The sequence below is a fragment of the Oryzias latipes genome, chromosome 23, assembly GCF_053564925.1.
Source record: "Oryzias latipes strain Hd-rR chromosome 23, Olatipes_Hd-rR_3.1".
In the NCBI taxonomy this organism is placed as follows: Eukaryota; Metazoa; Chordata; class Actinopteri; order Beloniformes; family Adrianichthyidae; genus Oryzias; species Oryzias latipes.
The window spans coordinates 13,323,940-13,344,585 of record NC_136259.1 but is presented as its reverse complement, the minus strand read 5'-3'; the positions used below and the strand labels follow the sequence as shown (position 1 = coordinate 13,344,585).

The window sequence follows — 20,646 nt, the reverse complement described above, 5'->3', positions numbered from 1 at the left end:
CTTTGATCGCTGTTATATGACTGGGTCTTTTCGTCTGTAGTTCATGTCAGTGGTTTTCCTTGGCCTTTTCTTCATCGTCTCTACTATTGTCTAACTGTAACTTTTCAACTAGGAACTGTGTCGTTTTTCTCAAGAGGTACAAGTCAGCATCAAGAAAACAGTCTCCTTTTCAAGAAAGGAAAAAGTCACAACAGAAAAGCTATAGTTGAAATGTCAGCCTTCTTTAAGTAAGACTACGAGATGAAAGATGACAAAGAGTCAAGAAAGTGGGTTCAAATAGAGAAGTGGTGTTCATGTTTGCTCCATATCAGAACAGCAAGAAAATTTACACCATCTGGAGCTTTTTGACAGTTCAAGGGCATTGGCTGGATAACCATTGACTACTATTGGTTGCTACCAACTATGAGCTAATATTGGATCAAAACATACCCCTGATGTGTGCGATTGTGTGAACAATACCACACTAACAGCATGGCCATTGTCCAGATTCACTTTTATGCATTTGAACATTAGCCTAAAGGCATGTAGAGACTCCTACTACATTCAAACGGACTCTGGAACACACATTCATCCCATGCCTGGTGTGTATGTAGTAGCATGGTGAGAGTTTTTGACCTCAGCTGTATTTGTCCACAGTGTCCAGCAGATACAACATACCCTTCCCTTTAGTGCGTGCGGCTGGATGTCGTTTGTATCTTGATTGTTTTCTCTTTATTTGTAAGGATGCCTTGGTGCCGTTGTGAAAAGTTTGTTCAAAAAGTAGAGTTAGCCCTCCTATGGGCTAGTTGTGGATAAAACTGCATGCTGTACATCCCTCTTTCAAGTTCTGTAAGACCTAGAAGTGGAACACGACCACTTCCAATGAAACGCCTGTACCAACGCACTTGTATGCACATTTTGGGCTAAGTCGTTGAAAACTGTTTCAACACGCATTGCGAAGCATGTTTTTTTATAATCGTTTTAGGGCTCCACGCACAAGACGCACGGCCATTGAATGAGCGTCAAATCTTACAAAGTGGAACATTGACCAGTCAAGGACTGGGATTTGATAGTGACTTATTGGTCGCGGCTTTTTCAAAACACAAAGTACCAATGGTTTTAAAAGTGACCATGAAGCAGAATTTAGTCATTGTTGTCAGTGGCCTGTCGGAGTTAAATGACACCAACTTTTTCATGTGTGAACATAGTTGTCAAGCCTCAGTGGCCTAATGGATAAGGCACTGGCCTCCTAAGCCAGGGATTGGGGGTTCAAGTCCCCTCTGAGGTGCTTCAAATGTTGCAGCTCTTCATTATAAAGAAAGTCATTGATTCAAAGTGAAATTCTGCACATGAGCTTCTTCCTTCACCAACCCTGTTTGTGTGTCAATTCCAGCATTCTCCAACTCCTCTCCCTTATTAAAATGATTCCAAATTAATACAAAAGTGCTGCTCAAACTATTTATTGGCTTTCTCCCACACTCAGCTGCAAACATCCCTCGTCAACAGCCTAACCCAACTTACAACTGTGCATTACTCAGAAGCCAACTGTTCCACATACAATCTACAAGTGAATAAACTTGGATCTCCTCAACTGTTTTTTTTTTTCAAGTTGTGTGGTTAAAGTTTGTAACAGTGCACAATAGACCGAGTCAATATTAGGCAAGCACCTAACTTTGTCTTAAGGCCATGCTACAACGTCAGCAATCCAAAGAGTCGCAGCTTGCGCTCTGCACAGATGCACCCTTGTGCTATCCTATGACCTTGGCCTTAAATTGACGTGTTTTCCCTACCATGACAAAGGTGGATAAAGGTGAAAGGGATTTCCTGTAATCCATGGAAACCAGTGAAGATCACAAATCATTGAAGAAAAAGGCTCAGCACACTGTCTAGATGACCCAAATCCCAACATCAAAGTGCATCAGATAGCACAAGTGTTAAACAATTACCCTGATGTGATTTGAACACACAACCTTCTGATCTGGAGTCAGACACGCTACCATTGCGCCACAGAGTCCTTTTCAATATCTGTAAACACATTCTACTGGCAAGATTTTGACCCTTTTTTGCTCTTCCTTCAGTGCTGGCCAAATTTCTCAAGGTCACTACACAACAGGCATGTTTATGTTTTTTTTCAAATTATTTTCTAAGGGTCAGAATCCCACTGACTTCATAACTTGTAATGCCTTTTTCTCATTCACTGTAGTTTCTTTGATCTCTGTTATGTGACTAGGTCTTTTCGTCTGTAGTTCATGTCAGTGGTTTTTCTTGGCCTTTTCTTCATCGTCTCTACTATTGTCTAACTGTAACTTTTCAACTAGGAACTGTGTCGTTTTTCTCAAGAGGTACAAGTCAGCATCAAGAAAACAGTCTCCTTTTCAAGAAAGGAAAAAGTCACAACAGAAAAGCTATAGTTGAAATGTCAGCCTTCTTTAAGTAAGACTACGAGATGAAAGATGACAAAGAGCCAAGAAAGTGGGTTCAAATAGAGAAGTGGTGTTCATGTTTGCTCCATATCAGAACAGCAAGAAAATTTACACCATCTGGAGCTTTTTGACAGTTCAAGGGCATTGGCTGGATAACCATTGACTACTATTGGTTGCTACCAACTATGAGCTAATATTGGATCAAAACATACCCCTGATGTGTGCGATTGTGTGAACAATACCACACTAACAGCATGGCCATTGTCCAGATTCACTTTTATGCATTTGAACATTAGCCTAAAGGCATGTAGAGACTCCTACTACATTCAAACGGACTCTGGAACACACATTCATCCCATGCCTGGTGTGTATGTAGTAGCATGGTGAGAGTTTTTGACCTCAGCTATATTTGTCCACAGTGTCCAGCAGATACAACATACCCTTCCCTTTAGTGCGTGCGGCTGGATGTCGTTTGTATCTTGATTGTTTTCTCTTTATTTGTAAGGATGCCTTGGTGCCGTTGTGAAAAGTTTGTTCAAAAAGTAGAGTTAGCCCCCCTATGGGCTAGTTGTGGATAAAACTGCATGCTGTACATCCCTCTTTCAAGTTCTGTAAGACCTAGAAGTGGAACACGACCGCTTCCAATGAAACGCCTGTACCAACGCACTTGTATGCACATTTTGGGCTAAGTCGTTGAAAACTGTTGCAACACGCATCGCGAAGCATGTTTTTTTATAATCGTTTTAGGGCTCCACGCACAAGACGCACGGCCATTGAATGAGCGTCAAATCTTACAAAGTGGAACATTGACCAGTCAAGGACTGGGATTTGATAGTGACTTATTGGTCGCGGCTTTTTCAAAACACAAAGTACCAATGGTTTTAAAAGTGACCATGAAGCAGAATTTAGTCATTGTTGTCAGTGGCCTGTCGGAGTTAAATGACACCAACTTTTTCATGTGTGAACATAGTTGTCAAGCCTCAGTGGCCTAATGGATAAGGCACTGGCCTCCTAAGCCAGGGATTGGGGGTTCAAGTCCCCTCTGAGGTGCTTCAAATGTTGCAGCTCTTCATTATAAAGAAAGTCATTGATTCTAAGTGAAATTCTGCACATGAGCTTCTTCCTTCACCAATCCTGTTTGTGTGTCAATTCCAGCATTCTCCAACTCCTCTCCCTTATTAAAATGATTCCAAATTAATACAAAAGTGCTGCTCAAACTATTTATTGGCTTTCTCCCACACTCAGCAGAAAACATCCCTGGTCAACAGCCTAACCCAACTTACAACTGTGCATTACTCAGAAGCCAACTGTTCCACATACAATCTACAAGTGAACAAACTTGGATCTCCTCAACTGTTTTTTTTTTCAAGTTGTGTGGTTAAAGTTTGTAACAGTGTACAATAGACCGAGTCAATATTAGGCAAGCACCTAACTTTGTCTTAAGGCCATGCTACAACGTCAGCAATCCAAAGAGTCGCAGCTTGCGCTCTGCACAGATGTACCCTTGTGCTATCCTATGACCTTGGCCTTAAATTGACTTTTTTTCCCTACCATGACAAAGGTGGATAAAGGTGAAAGGGATTTCCTGTAATCCATGGAAACCAGTGAAGATCACAAATCATTGAAGAAAAAGGCTCAGCACACTGTTTAGATGACCCAAATCCCAACATCAAAGTGCATCAGATAGCACAAGTGTTAAACAATAACCCTGATGTGATTTGAACACACAACCTTCTGATCTGGAGTCAGACACGCTACCATTGCGCCACAGAGTCCTTTTCAATATCTGTAAACACATTCTACTGGCAAGATTTTGACCCTTTTTTGCTCTTTCTTCAGTGCTGGCCAAATTTCTCAAGGTCACTACACAACAGGCATGTTTATGTTTTTTTTCAAAATATTTTCTAAGGGTCAGAATCCCACTGACTTCATAACTTGTAATGCCTTTTTCTCATTCACTGTAGTTTCTTTGATCGCTGTTATATGACTGGGTCTTTTCGTCTGTAGTTCATGTCAGTGGTTTTCCTTGGCCTTTTCTTCATCGTCTCTACTATTGTCTAACTGTAACTTTTCAACTAGGAACTGTGTCGTTTTTCTCAAGAGGTACAAGTCAGCATCAAGAAAACAGTCTCCTTTTCAAGAAAGGAAAAAGTCACAACAGAAAAGCTATAGTTGAAATGTCAGCCTTCTTTAAGTAAGACTACGAGATGAAAGATGACAAAGAGTCAAGAAAGTGGGTTCAAATAGAGAAGTGGTGTTCATGTTTGCTCCATATCAGAACAGCAAGAAAATTTACACCATCTGGAGCTTTTTGACAGTTCAAGGGCATTGGCTGGATAACCATTGACTACTATTGGTTGCTACCAACTATGAGCTAATATTGGATCAAAACATACCCCTGATGTGTGCGATTGTGTGAACAATACCACACTAACAGCATGGCCATTGTCCAGATTCACTTTTATGCATTTGAACATTAGCCTAAAGGCATGTAGAGACTCCTACTACATTCAAACGGACTCTGGAACACACATTCATCCCATGCCTGGTGTGTATGTAGTAGCATGGTGAGAGTTTTTGACCTCAGCTGTATTTGTCGACAGCGTCCAGCAGATACAACATACCCTTCCCTTTAGTGCGTGCGGCTGGATGTCGTTTGTATCTTGATTGTTTTCTCTTTATTTGTAAGGATGCCTTGGTGCCGTTGTGAAAAGTTTGTTCAAAAAGTAGAGTTAGCCCTCCTATGGGCTAGTTGTGGATAAAACTGCATGCTGTACATCCCTCTTTCAAGTTCTGTAAGACCTAGAAGTGGAACACGACCACTTCCAATGAAACGCCTGTACCAACGCACTTGTATGCACATTTTGGGCTAAGTCGTTGAAAACTGTTTCAACACGCATCGCGAAGCATGTTTTTTTATAATCGTTTTAGGGCTCCACGCACAAGACGCACGGCCATTGAATGAGCGTCAAATCTTACAAAGTGGAACATTGACCAGTCAAGGACTGGGATTTGATAGTGACTTATTGGTCGCGGCTTTTTCAAAACACAAAGTACCAATGGTTTTAAAAGTGACCATGAAGCAGAATTTAGTCATTGTTGTCAGTGGCCTGTCGGAGTTAAATGACACCAACTTTTTCATGTGTGAACATAGTTGTCAAGCCTCAGTGGCCTAATGGATAAGGCACTGGCCTCCTAAGCCAGGGATTGGGGGTTCAAGTCCCCTCTGAGGTGCTTCAAATGTTGCAGCTCTTCATTATAAAGAAAGTCATTGATTCTAAGTGAAATTCTGCACATGAGCTTCTTCCTTCACCAACCCTGTTTGTGTGTCAATTCCAGCATTCTCCAACTCTTCTCCCTTATTAAAATGATTCCAAATTAATCCAAAAGTGCTGCTCAAACTATTTATTGGCTTTCTCCCACACTCAGCAGAAAACATCCCTGGTCAACAGCCTAACCCAACTTACAACTGTGCATTACTCAGAAGCCAACTGTTCCACATACAATCTACAAGTGAACAAACTTGGATCTCCTCAACTGTTTTTTTTTTCAAGTTGTGTGGTTAAAGTTTGTAACAGTGCACAATAGACCGAGTCAATATTAGGCAAGCACCTAACTTTGTCTAATGGCCATGCTACAACGTCAGCAATCCAAAGAGTCGCAGCTTGCGCTCTGCACAGATGTACCCTTGTGCTATCCTATGACCTTGGCCTTAAATTGACGTGTTTTCCCTACCATGACAAAGGTGGATAAAGGTGAAAGGGATTTCCTGTAATCCATGGAAACCAGTGAAGATCACAAATCATTGAAGAAAAAGGCTCAGCACACTGTCTAGATGACCCAAATCCCAACATCAAAGTGCATCAGATAGCACAAGTGTTAAACAATAACCCTGATGTGATTTGAACACACAACCTTCTGATCTGGAGTCAGACACGCTACCATTGCGCCACAGAGTCCTTTTCAATATCTGTAAACACATTCTACTGGCAAGATTTTGACCCTTTTTTGCTCTTTCTTCAGTGCTGGCCAAATTTCTCAAGGTCACTACACAACAGGCATGTTTAGGTTTTTTTTCAAATTATTTTCTAAGGGTCAGAATCCCACTGACTTCATAACTTGTAATGCCTTTTTCTCATTCACTGTAGTTTCTTTGATCCCTGTTATGTGACTAGGTCTTTTCGTCTGTAGTTCATGTCAGTGGTTTTTCTTGGCCTTTTCTTCATCGTCTCTACTATTGTCTAACTGTAACTTTTCAACTAGGAACTGTGTCGTTTTTCTCAAGAGGTACAAGTCAGCATCAAGAAAACAGTCTCCTTTTCAAGAAAGGAAAAAGTCACAACAGAAAAGCTATAGTTGAAATGTCAGCCTTCTTTAAGTAAGACTACGAGATGAAAGATGACAAAGAGCCAAGAAAGTGGGTTCAAATAGAGAAGTGGTGTTCATGTTTGCTCCATATCAGAACAGCAAGAAAATTTACACCATCTGGAGCTTTTTGACAGTTCAAGGGCATTGGCTGGATAACCATTGACTACTATTGGTTGCTACCAACTATGAGCTAATATTGGATCAAAACATACCCCTGATGTGTGCGATTGTGTGAACAATACCACACTAACAGCATGGCCATTGTCCAGATTCACTTTTATGCATTTGAACATTAGCCTAAAGGCATGTAGAGACTCCTACTACATTCAAACGGACTCTGGAACACACATTCATCCCATGCCTGGTGTGTATGTAGTAGCATGGTGAGAGTTTTTGACCTCAGCTGTATTTGTCGACAGCGTCCAGCAGATACAACATACCCTTCCCTTTAGTGCGTGCGGCTGGATGTCGTTTGTATCTTGATTGTTTTCTCTTTATTTGTAAGGATGCCTTGGTGCCGTTGTGAAAAGTTTGTTCAAAAAGTAGAGTTAGCCCTCCTATGGGCTAGTTGTGGATAAAACTGCATGCTGTACATCCCTCTTTCAAGTTCTGTAAGACCTAGAAGTGGAACACGACCACTTCCAATGAAACGCCTGTACCAACGCACTTGTATGCACATTTTGGGCTAAGTCGTTGAAAACTGTTTCAACACGCATCGCGAAGCATGTTTTTTTATAATCGTTTTAGGGCTCCACGCACAAGACGCACGGCCATTGAATGAGCGTCAAATCTTACAAAGTGGAACATTGACCAGTCAAGGACTGGGATTTGATAGTGACTTATTGGTCGCGGCTTTTTCAAAACACAAAGTACCAATGGTTTTAAAAGTGACCATGAAGCAGAATTTAGTCATTGTTGTCAGTGGCTTGTCGGAGTTAAATGACACCAACTCTTTCATGTGTGAACATGGTTGTCAAGCCTCAGTGGCCTAATGGCTAAGGCACTGGCCTCCTAAGCCAGGTATTGGGGGTTCAAGTCCCCTCTGAAGTGCTTCAAATGTTGCAGCTCTTCATTATAAAGAAAGTCATTGATTCTAAGTGAAATTCTGCACATGAGCTTCTTCCTTCACCAACCCTTTTTGTGTGTCAATTCCAGCATTCTCCAACTCCTCTCCCTTATTAAAATGATTCCAAATTAATCCAAAAGTGCTGCTCAAACTATTTATTGGCTTTCTCCCACACTCAGCAGAAAACATCCCTGGTCAACAGCCTAACCCAACTTACAACTGTGCATTACTCAGAAGCCAACTGTTCCACATACAATCTACAAGTGAACAAACTTGGATCTCCTCAACTGTTTTTTTTTTCAAGTTGTGTGGTTAAAGTTTGTAACAGTGCACAATAGACCGAGTCAATATTAGGCAAGCACCTAACTTTGTCTTAAGGCCATGCTACAACGTCAGCAATCCAAAGAGTCGCAGCTTGCGCTCTGCACAGATGTACCCTTGTGCTATCCTATGACCTTGGCCTTAAATTGACGTGTTTTCCCTACCATGACAAAGGTGGATAAAAGTGAAAGGGATTTCCTGTAATCCATGGAAACCAGTGAAGATCACAAATCATTGAAGAAAAAGGCTCAGCACACTGTCTAGATGACCCAAATCCCAACATCAAAGTGCATCAGATAGCACAACTGTTAAACAATGACCCTGATGTGATTTGAACACACAACCTTCTGATCTGGAGTCAGACGCACTACCATTGCGCCACAGAGTCCTTTTCAATATCTGTAAACACATTCTACTGGCAAGATTTTGACCCTTTTTTTCCTCTCTTTCTGTGCTGGCCAAATTTCTCAAAGTCACTACACAACAGGCATGTTTATGTTTTTTTTCAAAATATTTTCTAAGGGTCAGAATCCCACTGACTTCATAACTTGTAATGCCTTTTTCTCATTCACTGTAGTTTCTTTGATCGCTGTTATATGACTGGGTCTTTTCGTCTGTAGTTCATGTCAGTGGTTTTCCTTGGCCTTTTCTTCATCGTCTCTACTATTGTCTAACTGTAACTTTTCAACTAGGAACTGTGTCGTTTTTCTCAAGAGGTACAAGTCAGCATCAAGAAAACAGTCTCCTTTTCAAGAAAGGAAAAAGTCACAACAGAAAAGCTATAGTTGAAATGTCAGCCTTCTTTAAGTAAGACTACGAGATGAAAGATGACAAAGAGTCAAGAAAGTGGGTTCAAATAGAGAAGTGGTGTTCATGTTTGCTCCATATCAGAACAGCAAGAAAATTTACACCATCTGGAGCTTTTTGACAGTTCAAGGGCATTGGCTGGATAACCATTGACTACTATTGGTTGCTACCAACTATGAGCTAATATTGGATCAAAACATACCCCTGATGTGTGCGATTGTGTGAACAATACCACACTAACAGCATGGCCATTGTCCAGATTCACTTTTATGCATTTGAACATTAGCCTAAAGGCATGTAGAGACTCCTACTACATTCAAACGGACTCTGGAACACACATTCATCCCATGCCTGGTGTGTATGTAGTAGCATGGTGAGAGTTTTTGACCTCAGCTGTATTTGTCCACAGTGTCCAGCAGATACAACATACCCTTCCCTTTAGTGCGTGCGGCTGGATGTCGTTTGTATCTTGATTGTTTTCTCTTTATTTGTAAGGATGCCTTGGTGCCGTTGTGAAAAGTTTGTTCAAAAAGTAGAGTTAGCCCTCCTATGGGCTAGTTGTGGATAAAACTGCATGCTGTACATCCCTCTTTCAAGTTCTGTAAGACCTAGAAGTGGAACACGACCACTTCCAATGAAACGCCTGTACCAACGCACTTGTATGCACATTTTGGGCTAAGTCGTTGAAAACTGTTTACACACGCATCGCGAAGCATGTTTTTTTATAATCGTTATAGGGCTCCACGCACAAGACGCACGGCCATTGAATGAGCGTCAAATCTTACAAAGTGGAACATTGACCAGTCAAGGACTGGGATTTGATAGTGACTTATTGGTCGAGGCTTTTTCAAAACACAAAGTACCAATGGTTTTAAAAGTGACCATGAAGCAGAATTTAGTCATTGTTGTCAGTGGCCTGTCGGAGTTAAATGACACCAACTCTTTCATGTGTGAACATAGTTGTCAAGCCTCAGTGGCCTAATGGATAAGGCACTGGCCTCCTAAGCCAGGGATTGGGGGTTCAAGTCCCCTCTGAGGTGCTTCAAATGTTGCAGCTCTTCATTATAAAGAAAGTCATTGATTCATAGTGAAATTCTGCACATGAGCTTCTTCCTTCACCAACCCTGTTTGTGTGTCAATTCCAGCATTCTCCAACTCCTCTCCCTTATTAAAATGATTCCAAATTAATCCAAAAGTGCTGCTCAAACTATTTATTGGCTTTCTCCCACACTCAGTAGAAAACATCCCTGGTCAACAGCCTAACCCAACTTACAACTGTGCATTACTCAGAAGCCAACTGTTCCACATACAATCTACAAGTGAACAAACTTGGATCTCCTCAACTGTTTTTTTTTTCAAGTTGTGTGGTTAAAGTTTGTAACAGTGCACAATAGACCGAGTCAATATTAGGCAAGCACCTAACTTTGTCTTAAGGCCATGCTACAACGTCAGCAATCCAAAGAGTCGCAGCTTGCGCTCTGCACAGATGTACCCTTGTGCTATCCTATGACCTTGGCCTTAAATTGACGTGTTTTCCCTACCATGACAAAGGTGGATAAAGGTGAAAGGGATTTCCTGTAATCCATGGAAACCAGTGAAGATCACAAATCATTGAAGAAAAAGGCTCAGCACACTGTCTAGATGACCCAAATCCCAACATCAAAGTGCATCAGATAGCACAAGTGTTAAACAATGACCCTGATGTGATTTGAACACACAACCTTCTGATCTGGAGTCAGACGCGCTACCATTGCGCCACAGAGTCCTTTTCAATATCTGTAAACACATTCTACTGGCAAGATTTTGACCCTTTTTTTCCTCTCTTTCAGTGCTGGCCAAATTTCTCAAAGTCACTACACAACAGGCATGTTTATGTTTTTTTTCAAAATATTTTCTAAGGGTCAGAATCCCACTGACTTCATAACTTGTAATGCCTTTTTCTCATTCACTGTAGTTTCTTTGATCGCTGTTATGTGACTAGGTCTTTTCGTCTGTAGTTCATGTCAGTGGTTTTTCTTGGCCTTTTCTTCATCGTCTCTACTATTGTCTAACTGTAACTTTTCAACTAGGAACTGTGTCGTTTTTTCTCAAGAGGTACAAGTCAGCATCAAGACAGCAGTCTCCTTTTCAAGAAAGGAAAAAGTCACAACAAAAAAGGTATAGTTGAAATGTCAGCCTTCTTTAAGTAAGACTACGAGATGAAAGATGACAAAGAGTCAAGAAAGTGGGTTCAAATAGAGAAGTGGTGTTCATGTTTGCTCCATATCAGAACAGCAAGAAAATTTACACCATCTGGAGCTTTTTGACAGTTCAAGGGCATTGGCTGGATAACCATTGACTACTATTGGTTGCTACCAACTATGAGCTAATATTGGATCAAAACATACCCCTGATGTGTGCGATTGTGTGAACAATACCACACTAACAGCATGGCCATTGTCCAGATTCACTTTTATGCATTTGAACATTAGCCTAAAGGCATGTAGAGACTCCTACTACATTCAAACGGACTCTAGAACACACATTCATCCCATGCCTGGTGTGTATGTAGTAGCATGGTGAGAGTTTTTGACCTCAGCTGTATTTGTCGACAGCGTCCAGCAGATACAACATACCCTTCCCTTTAGAGCGTGCGGCTGGATGTCGTTTGTATCTTGATTGTTTTCTCTTTATTTGTAAGGATGCCTTGGTGCCGTTGTGAAAAGTTTGTTCAAAAAGTAGAGTTAGCCCTCCTATGGGCTAGTTGTGGATAAAACTGCATGCTGTACATCCCTCTTTCAAGTTCTGTAAGACCTAGAAGTGGAACACGACCACTTCCAATGAAACGGCTGTACCAACGCACTTGTATGCACATTTTGGGCTAAGTCGTTGAAAACTGTTTCAACACGCATCGCGAAGCATGTTTTTTTATAATCGTTATAGGGCTCCACGCACAAGACGCACGGCCATTGAATGAGCGTCAAATCTTACAAAGTGGAACATTGACCAGTCAAGGACTGGGATTTGATAGTGACTTATTGGTCGCGGCTTTTTCAAAACACAAAGTACCAATGGTTTTAAAAGTGACCATGAAGCAGAATTTAGTCATTGTTGTCAGTGGCCTGTCGGAGTTAAATGACACCAACTCTTTCATGTGTGAACATAGTTGTCAAGCCTCAGTGGCCTTATGGATAAGGCACTGGCCTCCTAAGCCAGGGATTGGGGGTTCAAGTCCCCTCTGAGGTGCTTCAAATGTTGCAGCTCTTCATTATAAAGAAAGTCATTGATTCTAAGTGAAATTCTGCACATGAGCTTCTTCCTTCACCAACCCTGTTTGTGTGTCAATTCCAGCATTCTCCAACTCCTCTCCCTTATTAAAATGATTCCAAATTAATCCAAAAGTGCTGCTCAAACTATTTATTGGCTTTCTCCCACACTCAGCAGAAAACATCCCTGGTCAACAGCCTAACCCAACTTACAACTGTGCATTACTCAGAAGCCAACTGTTCCACATACAATCTACAAGTGAACAAACTTGGATCTCCTCAACTGTTTTTTTTTTTCAAGTTGTGTGGTTAAAGTTTGTAACAGTGTACAATAGACCGAGTCAATATTAGGCAAGCACCTAACTTTGTCTTAAGGCCATGCTACAACGTCAGCAATCCAAAGAGTCGCAGCTTGCGCTCTGCACAGATGTACCCTTGTGCTATCCTATGACCTTGGCCTTAAATTGACTTTTTTTCCCTACCATGACAAAGGTGGATAAAGGTGAAAGGGATTTCCTGTAATCCATGGAAACCAGTGAAGATCACAAATCATTGAAGAAAAAGGCTCAGCACACTGTCTAGATGACCCAAATCCCAACATCAAAGTGCATCAGATAGCACAAGTGTTAAACAATAACCCTGATGTGATTTGAACACACAACCTTCTGATCTGGAGTCAGACGCGCTACCATTGCGCCACAGAGTCCTTTTCAATATCTGTAAACACATTCTACTGGCAAGATTTTGACCCTTTTTTGCTCTTTCTTAAGTGCTGGCCAAATTTCTGAACGTCACTACACAACAGGCATGTTTATGTTTTTTTTCAAATTATTTTCTAAGGGTCAGAATCCCACTGACTTCATAACTTGTAATGCCTTTTTCTCATTCACTGTAGTTTCTTTGATCGCTGTTATATGACTGGGTCTTTTCGTCTGTAGTTCATGTCAGTGGTTTTCCTTGGCCTTTTCTTCATCGTCTCTACTATTGTCTAACTGTAACTTTTCAACTAGGAACTGTGTCGTTTTTCTCAAGAGGTACAAGTCAGCATCAAGAAAACAGTCTCCTTTTCAAGAAAGGAAAAAGTCACAACAGAAAAGCTATAGTTGAAATGTCAGCCTTCTTTAAGTAAGACTACGAGATGAAAGATGACAAAGAGCCAAGACAGTGGATTCAAATAGAGAAGTGGTGTTCATGTTTGCTCCATATCAGAACAGCAAGAAAATTTACACCATCTGGAGCTTTTTGACAGTTCAAGGGCATTGGCTGGATAACCATTGACTACTATTGGTTGCTACCAACTATGAGTTAAAATTGGATCAAAAAATACCCCTGATGTGTGCGATTGTGTGAACAATACCACACTAACAGCATGGCCATTGTCCAGATTCACTTTTATGCATTTGAACATTACCCTAAAGGTATGTAGAGACTCCTACTACATTCAAACAGGCTCTGGAACACACATTCATCCCATGCCTGGTGTGTATGTAGTAGCATGGTGAGAGTTTTTGACCTCAGCTGTATTTGTCGACAGCGTCCAGCAGATACAACATACCCTTCCCTTTAGTGCGTGCGGCTGGATGTCGTTTGTATCTTGATTGTTTTCTCTTTATTTGTAAGGATGCCTTGGTGCCGTTGTGAAAAGTTTGTTCAAAAAGTAGAGTTAGCCCTCCTATGGGCTAGTTGTGAATAAAACTGCATGTTGGACATCCCTCTTTCAAGTTCTGTAAGACCTAGAAGTGGAACACGACCACTTCCAATGAAACACCTGTACCAACGCACTTGTATGCACATTTTGGGCTAAGCCGTTGAAAACTGTTGCAACACGCATCGCGAGGCATGTTTTTTTATAATCGTTTTAGGGCTCCACGCACAAGACGCACGGCCATTGAATGAGCGTCAAATCTTACAAAGTTAAACATTGACCAGTCAAGGACTGGGATTTGATAGTGACTTATTGGTCGCGGCTTTTTCAAAACACAAAGTACCAATGGTTTTAAAAGTGACCATGAAGCAGAATTTAGTCATTGTTGTCAGTGGCTTGTCGGAGTTAAATGACACCAATTCTTTCATGTGTGAACATAGTTTGCAAGCCTCAGTGTTCCAATGGATAAGGCACTGGCCTCCTAAGCCAGGGATTGGGGGTTCAAGTCCCCTCTGAGGTGCTTCAAATGTTGCAGCTCTTCATTATAAAGAAAGTCATTGATTCTAAGTGAAATTCTGCACATGAGCTTCTTCCTTCACCAACCCTGTTTGTGTGTCAATTCCAGCATTCTCCAACTCTTCTCCCTTATTAAAATGATTCCAAATTAATACAAAAGTGCTGCTCAAACTATTTATTGGTTTTCTCCCACACTCAGCTGCAAACATCCCTGGTCAACAGCCTAACCCAACTTAACACTGTGCATTACTCAGAAGCCAACTGTTCCACATACAATCTACAAGTGAACAAACTTGGATCTCCTCAACTGTTTTTTTTTTTCAAGTTGTGTGGTTAAAGTTTGTAACAGTGCACAATAGACCGAGTCACTAATAGGCAAGCACCTAACTTTGTCTTAAGGCCATGCTACAACGTCAGCAATCCAAAGAGTCGCAGCTTGCGCTCTGCACAGATGCACCCTTGTGCTATCCTATGACCTTGGCCTTAAATTGACGTGTTTTCCCTACCATGACAAAGGTGGATAAAGGTGAAAGGGATTTCCTGTAATCCATGGAAACCAGTGAAGATCACAAATCATTGAAGAAAAAGGCTCAGCACACTGTCTAGATGACCCAAATCCCAACATCAAAGTGCATCAGATAGCAGAAGTGTTAAACAATGACCCTGATGTGATTTGAACACACAACCTTCTGATCTGGAGTCAGACGCGCTACCATTGCGCCACAGAGTCATTTTCAATATCTGTAAACACATTCTACTGGCAAGATTTTGACCCTTTTTTGCTCTTTCTTAAGTGCTGGCCAAATTTCTGAACGTCACTACACAACAGGCATGTTTATGTTTTTTTTCAAAAATTATTTTCTAAGGGTCAGAATCCCACTGACTTCATAACTTGTAATGCCTTTTTCTCATTCACTGTAGTTTCTTTGATCGCTGTTATGTGACTAGGTCTTTTCGTCTGTAGTTCATGTCAGTGGTTTTTCTTGGCCTTTTCTTCATCGTCTCTACTATTGTCTAACTGTAACTTTTCAACTAGGAACTGTGTCGTTTTTCTCAAGAGGTACAAGTCAGCATCAAGAAAACAGTCTCCTTTTCAAGAAAGGAAAAAGTCACAACAGAAAAGCTATAGTTGAAATGTCAGCCTTCTTTAAGTAAGACTACGAGATGAAAGATGACAAAGAGCCAAGACAGTGGGTTCAAATAGAGAAGTGGTGTTCATGTTTGCTCCATATCAGAACAGCAAGAAAATTTACACCATATGGAGCTTTTTGACAGTTCAAGGGCATTGGCTGGATAACCATTGACTACTATTGGTTGCTACCAACTATGAGCTAATATTGGATCAAAACATACCCCTGATGTGTGCGATTGTGTGAACAATACCACACTAACAGCATGGCCATTGTCCAGATTCACTTTTATGCATTTGAACATTAGCCTAAAGGCATGTAGAGACTCCTACTACATTCAAACGGACTCTGGAACACACATTCATCCCATGCCTGGTGTGTATGTAGTAGCATGGTGAGAGTTTTTGACCTCAGCTGTATTTGTCGACAGCGTCCAGCAGATACAACATACCCTTCCCTTTAGTGCGTGCGGCTGGATGTCGTTTGTATCTTGATTGTTTTCTCTTTATTTGTAAGGATGCCTTGGTGCCGTTGTGAAAAGTTTGTTCAAAAAGTAGAGTTAGACCTCCTATGGGCTAGTTGTGGATAAAACTGCATGCTGTACATCCCTCTTTCAAGGTTTGTAAGACCTAGAAGTGGAACACGACCACTTCCAATGAAACGCCTGTACCAACGCACTTGTATGCACATTTTGGGCTAAGTCGTTGAAAACTGTTTCAACACGCATCGCGAAGCATGTTTTTTTATAATCGTTTTAGGGCTCCACGCACAAGACGCACGGCCATTGAATGAGTGTCAAATCTTACAAAGTGGAACATTGACCAGTCAAGGACTGGGATTTGATAGTGACTTATTGGTCGCGGCTTTTTCAAAACACAAAGTACCAATGGTTTTAAAAGTGACCATGAAGCAGAATTTAGTCATTGTTGTCAGTGGCTTGTCGGAGTTAAATGACACCAATTCTTTCATGTGTGAACATAGTTGGCAAGCCTCAGTGTTCTAATGGATAAGGCACTGGCCTCCTAAGCCAGGGATTGGGGGTTCAAGTCCCCTCTGAGGTGCTTCAAATGTTGCAGCTCTTCATTATAAAGAAAGTCATTGATTCTAAGTGAAATTCTGCACATGAGCTTCTTCCTTCACCAACCCTGTTTGTGTGTCAATTCCAGCATTCTCCAACTCTTCTCCCTTATTAAAATGATTCCAAATTAATCCAAAAGTGCTGCTCAAACTATTTATTGGCTTTCTCCCACACTCAGCTGCAAACATCCCTGGTCAACAGCCTAACCCAACTTAACACTGTGCATTACTCAGAAGCCAACTGTTCCACATACAATCTACAAGTGAACAAACTTGGATCTCCTCAACTGTTTTTTTTTTCAAGTTGTGTGGTTAAAGTTTGTAACAGTGCACAATAGACCGAGTCACTAATAGGCAAGCACCTAACTTTGTCTTAAGGCCATGCTACAACGTCAGCAATCCAAAGAGTCGCAGCTTGCGCTCTGCACAGATGCACCCTTGTGCTATCCTATGACCTTGGCCTTAAATTGACGTGTTTTCCCTACCATGACAAAGGTGGATAAAGGTGAAAGGGATTTCCTGTAATCCATGGAAACCAGTGAAGATCACTAATCATTGAAGAAAAAGGCTCAGCACACTGTCTAGATGACCCAAATCCCAACATCAAAGTGCATCAGATAGCACAAGTGTTAAACAAAGACCCTGATGTGATTTGAACACACAACCTTCTGATCTGGAGTCAGATGCGCTACCATTGCGCCACAGAGTCCTTTTCAATATCTGTAAACACATTCTACTGGCAAGATTTTGACCCTTTTTGGCTCTTTCTTCAGTGCTGGCCAAATTTCTCATGGTCACTACACAACAGGCATGTTTATGTTTTTTTTCAAAAATTATTTTCTAAGGGTCAGAATCCAACTGACTTCATAACTTGTAATGCCTTTTTCTTATTCACTGTAGTTTCTTTGATCGCTGTTATGTGACTAGGTCTTTTCGTCTGTAGTTCATGTCAGTGGTTTTCCTTGGCCTTTTCTTCATCGTCTCTACTATTGTCTAACTGTAACTTTTCAACTAGGAACTGTGTCGTTTTTTTCAAGAGGTACAAGTCAGCATCAAGAAAACAGTCTCCTTTTCAAGAAAGGAAAAAGTCACAACAGAAAAGCTATAGTTGAAATGTCAGCCTTCTTTAAGTAAGACTACGAGATGAAAGATGACAAAGAGCCAAGAAAGTGGGTTCAAATAGAGAAGTGGTGTTCATGTTTGCTCCATATCAGAACAGCAAGAAAATTTACACCATATGGAGCTTTTTGACAGTTCAAGGGCATTGGCTGGATAACCATTGACTACTATTGGTTGCTACCAACTATGAGCTAATATTGGATGAAAACATACCCCTGATGTGTGCGATTGTGTGAACAATACCACACTAACAGCATGGCCATTGTCCAGATTCACTTTTATGCATTTGAACATTAGCCTAAAGGCATGTAGAGACTCCTACTACATTCAAACGGACTCTGGAACACACATTCATCCCATGCCTGGTGTGTATGTAGTAGCATGGTGAGAGTTTTTGACCTCAGCTGTATTTGTCCACAGTGTCCAGCAGATACAACATACCCTTCCCTTTAGTGCGTGCGGCTGGATGTCGTTTGTATCTTGATTGTTTTCTCTTTATTTGTAAGGATGCCTTGGTGCCGTTGTGAAAAGTTTGTTCAAAAAGTAGAGTTAGCCCTCCTATGGGCTAGTTGTGGATAAAACTGCATGCTGTACATCCCTCTTTCAAGTTCTGTAAGACCTAGAAGTGGAACACGACCACTTCCAATGAAACGCCTGTACCAACGCACTTGTATGCACATTTTGGGCTAAGTCGTTGAAAACTGTTTCAACACGCATCGCGAAGCATGTTTTTTTATAATCGTTTTAGGGCTCCACGCACAAGACGCACGGCCATTGAATGAGCGTCAAATCTTACAAAGTGGAACATTGACCAGTCAAGGACTGGGATTTGATAGTGACTTATTGGTCGCGGCTTTTTCAAAACACAAAGTACCAATGGTTTTAAAAGTGACCATGAAGCAGAATTTAGTCATTGTTGTCAGTGGCCTGTCGGAGTTAAATGACACCAACTCTTTCATGTGTGAACATAGTTGTCAGGCCTCAGTGGCCTAATGGATAAGGCACTGGCCTCCTAAGCCAGGGATTGGGGGTTCAAGTCCCCTCTGAGGTGCTTCAAATGTTGCAGCTTTTCATTATAAAGAAAGTCATTCATTCTAAGTGAAATTCTGCACATGAGCTTCTTCCTTCACCAACCCTGTTTGTGTGTCAATTCCAGCATTCTCCAACTCCTCTCCCTTATTAAAATGATTCCAAATTAATCCAAAAGTGCTGCTCAAACTATTTATTGGCTTTCTCCCACACTCAGCAGAAAACATCCCTGGTCAACAGCCTAACCCAACTTACAACTGTGCATTACTCAGAAGCCAACTGTTCCACATACAATCTACAGGTGAACAAACTTGGATCTCCTCAACTGTTTTTTTTTTCAAGTTGTGTGGTTAAAGTTTGTAACAGTGTACAATAGACCGAGTCAATATTAGGCAAGCACCTAACTTTGTCTTAAGGCCATGCTACAACGTCAGCAATCCAAAGAGTCGCAGCTTGCGCTCTGCACAGATGTACCCTTGTGCTATCCTATGACCTTGGCCTTAAATTGACGTGTTTTCCCTACCATGACAAAGGTGGATAAAGGTGAAAGGGATTTCCTGTAATCCATGGAAACCAGTGAAGATCACAAATCATTGAAGAAAAAGGCTCAGCACACTCTCTAGATGACCCAAATCCCAACATCAAAGTGCATCAGATAGCACAAGTGTTAAACAATGACCCTGATGTGATTTGAACACACAACCTTCTGATCTGGAGTCAGACGCGCTACCATTGCACCACAGAGTCCTTTTCAATATCTGTAAACACATTCTACTGGCAAGATTTTGACCCTTTTTTTCCTCTCTTTCAGTGCTGGCCAAATTTCTCAAAGTCACTACACAACAGGCATGTTTATGTTTTTTTTCAAATTATTTTCTAAGGGTCAGAATCCCACTGACTTCATAACTTGTAATGCCTTTTTCTCATTCACTGTAGTTTCTTTGATCGCTGTTATATGACTGGGTCTTTTCGTCTGTAGTTCATGTCAGTGGTTTTCCTTGGCCTTTTCTTCATCGTCTCTACTATTGTCTAACTGTAACTTTTCAACTAGGAACTGTGTCGTTTTTCTCAAGAGGTACAAGTCAGCATCAAGAAAACAGTCTCCTTTTCAAGAAAGGAAAAAGTCACAACAGAAAAGCTATAGTTGAAATGTCAGCCTTCTTTAAGTAAGACTACGAGATGAAAGATGACAAAGAGCCAAGACAGTGGATTCAAATAGAGAAGTGGTGTTCATGTTTGCTCCATATCAGAACAGCAAGAAAATTTACACCATCTGGAGCTTTTTGACAGTTCAAGGGCATTGGCTGGATAACCATTGACTACTATTGGTTGCTACCAACTATGAGCTAATATTGGATCAAAACATACCCCTGATGTGTGCGATTGTGTGAACAATACCACACTAACAGCATGGCCATTGTCCAGATTCACTTTTATGCATTTGAACATTAGCCTAAAGGCATGTAGAGACTCCTACTACATTCAAACGGACTCTGGAACACACATTCATCCCATGCCTGGTGTGTATGTAGTAGCATGGTGAGAGTTTTTGACCTCAGCTGTATTTGTCGACAGTGTCCAGCAGATACAACATACCCTTCCCTTTAGTGCGTGCGGCTGGATGTCGTTTGTATCTTGATTGTTTTCTCTTTATTTGTAAGGATGCCTTGGTGCCGTTGTGAAAAGTTTGTTCAAAAAGTAGAGTTAGCCCTCCTATGGGCTAGTTGTGGATAAAACTGCATGCTGTACATCCCTCTTTCAAGTTCTGTAAGACCTAGAAGTGGAACACGACCACTTCCAATGAAACGCCTGTACCAACGCACTTGTATGCACATTTTGGGCTAAGTCGTTGAAAACTGTTGCAACACGCATCGCGAAGCATGTTTTTTTATAATCGTTTTAGGGCTCCACGCACAAGACG

The 20,646-nt window shown here is 41.2% G+C and overlaps 14 non-coding genes across 14 annotated transcripts; 5 read left to right on the top strand and 9 right to left on the bottom strand.

Moving 5' to 3' along the window:
* Positions 1-1,194: 1,194 nt before the first annotated feature.
* On the top strand, positions 1,195-1,267 carry trnar-ccu (transfer RNA arginine (anticodon CCU)). Its single transcript has one exon. It is a non-coding gene; the product is annotated as a tRNA-Arg (tRNA).
* Positions 1,268-1,921: 654 nt separating this feature from the next.
* trnaw-cca (transfer RNA tryptophan (anticodon CCA)) lies at positions 1,922-1,993 on the bottom strand. The gene has a single exon. It is a non-coding gene; the product is annotated as a tRNA-Trp (tRNA).
* A 1,386-nt stretch (positions 1,994-3,379) lies between these two features.
* On the top strand, positions 3,380-3,452 carry trnar-ccu (transfer RNA arginine (anticodon CCU)). The gene has a single exon. It is a non-coding gene; the product is annotated as a tRNA-Arg (tRNA).
* A 653-nt stretch (positions 3,453-4,105) lies between these two features.
* On the bottom strand, positions 4,106-4,177 carry trnaw-cca (transfer RNA tryptophan (anticodon CCA)). Its single transcript has one exon. It is a non-coding gene; the product is annotated as a tRNA-Trp (tRNA).
* A 1,386-nt stretch (positions 4,178-5,563) lies between these two features.
* On the top strand, positions 5,564-5,636 carry trnar-ccu (transfer RNA arginine (anticodon CCU)). The gene has a single exon. It is a non-coding gene; the product is annotated as a tRNA-Arg (tRNA).
* Positions 5,637-6,289: 653 nt separating this feature from the next.
* trnaw-cca (transfer RNA tryptophan (anticodon CCA)) lies at positions 6,290-6,361 on the bottom strand. Its single transcript has one exon. It is a non-coding gene; the product is annotated as a tRNA-Trp (tRNA).
* A 2,112-nt stretch (positions 6,362-8,473) lies between these two features.
* On the bottom strand, positions 8,474-8,545 carry trnaw-cca (transfer RNA tryptophan (anticodon CCA)). The gene has a single exon. It is a non-coding gene; the product is annotated as a tRNA-Trp (tRNA).
* A 1,386-nt stretch (positions 8,546-9,931) lies between these two features.
* trnar-ccu (transfer RNA arginine (anticodon CCU)) lies at positions 9,932-10,004 on the top strand. Its single transcript has one exon. It is a non-coding gene; the product is annotated as a tRNA-Arg (tRNA).
* A 653-nt stretch (positions 10,005-10,657) lies between these two features.
* On the bottom strand, positions 10,658-10,729 carry trnaw-cca (transfer RNA tryptophan (anticodon CCA)). The gene has a single exon. It is a non-coding gene; the product is annotated as a tRNA-Trp (tRNA).
* Positions 10,730-12,843: 2,114 nt separating this feature from the next.
* Positions 12,844-12,915, bottom strand: trnaw-cca (transfer RNA tryptophan (anticodon CCA)). Its single transcript has one exon. It is a non-coding gene; the product is annotated as a tRNA-Trp (tRNA).
* Positions 12,916-15,028: 2,113 nt separating this feature from the next.
* On the bottom strand, positions 15,029-15,100 carry trnaw-cca (transfer RNA tryptophan (anticodon CCA)). Its single transcript has one exon. It is a non-coding gene; the product is annotated as a tRNA-Trp (tRNA).
* A 2,114-nt stretch (positions 15,101-17,214) lies between these two features.
* On the bottom strand, positions 17,215-17,286 carry trnaw-cca (transfer RNA tryptophan (anticodon CCA)). The gene has a single exon. It is a non-coding gene; the product is annotated as a tRNA-Trp (tRNA).
* A 1,388-nt stretch (positions 17,287-18,674) lies between these two features.
* On the top strand, positions 18,675-18,747 carry trnar-ccu (transfer RNA arginine (anticodon CCU)). Its single transcript has one exon. It is a non-coding gene; the product is annotated as a tRNA-Arg (tRNA).
* Positions 18,748-19,400: 653 nt separating this feature from the next.
* trnaw-cca (transfer RNA tryptophan (anticodon CCA)) lies at positions 19,401-19,472 on the bottom strand. The gene has a single exon. It is a non-coding gene; the product is annotated as a tRNA-Trp (tRNA).
* Positions 19,473-20,646: the final 1,174 nt, after the last annotated feature.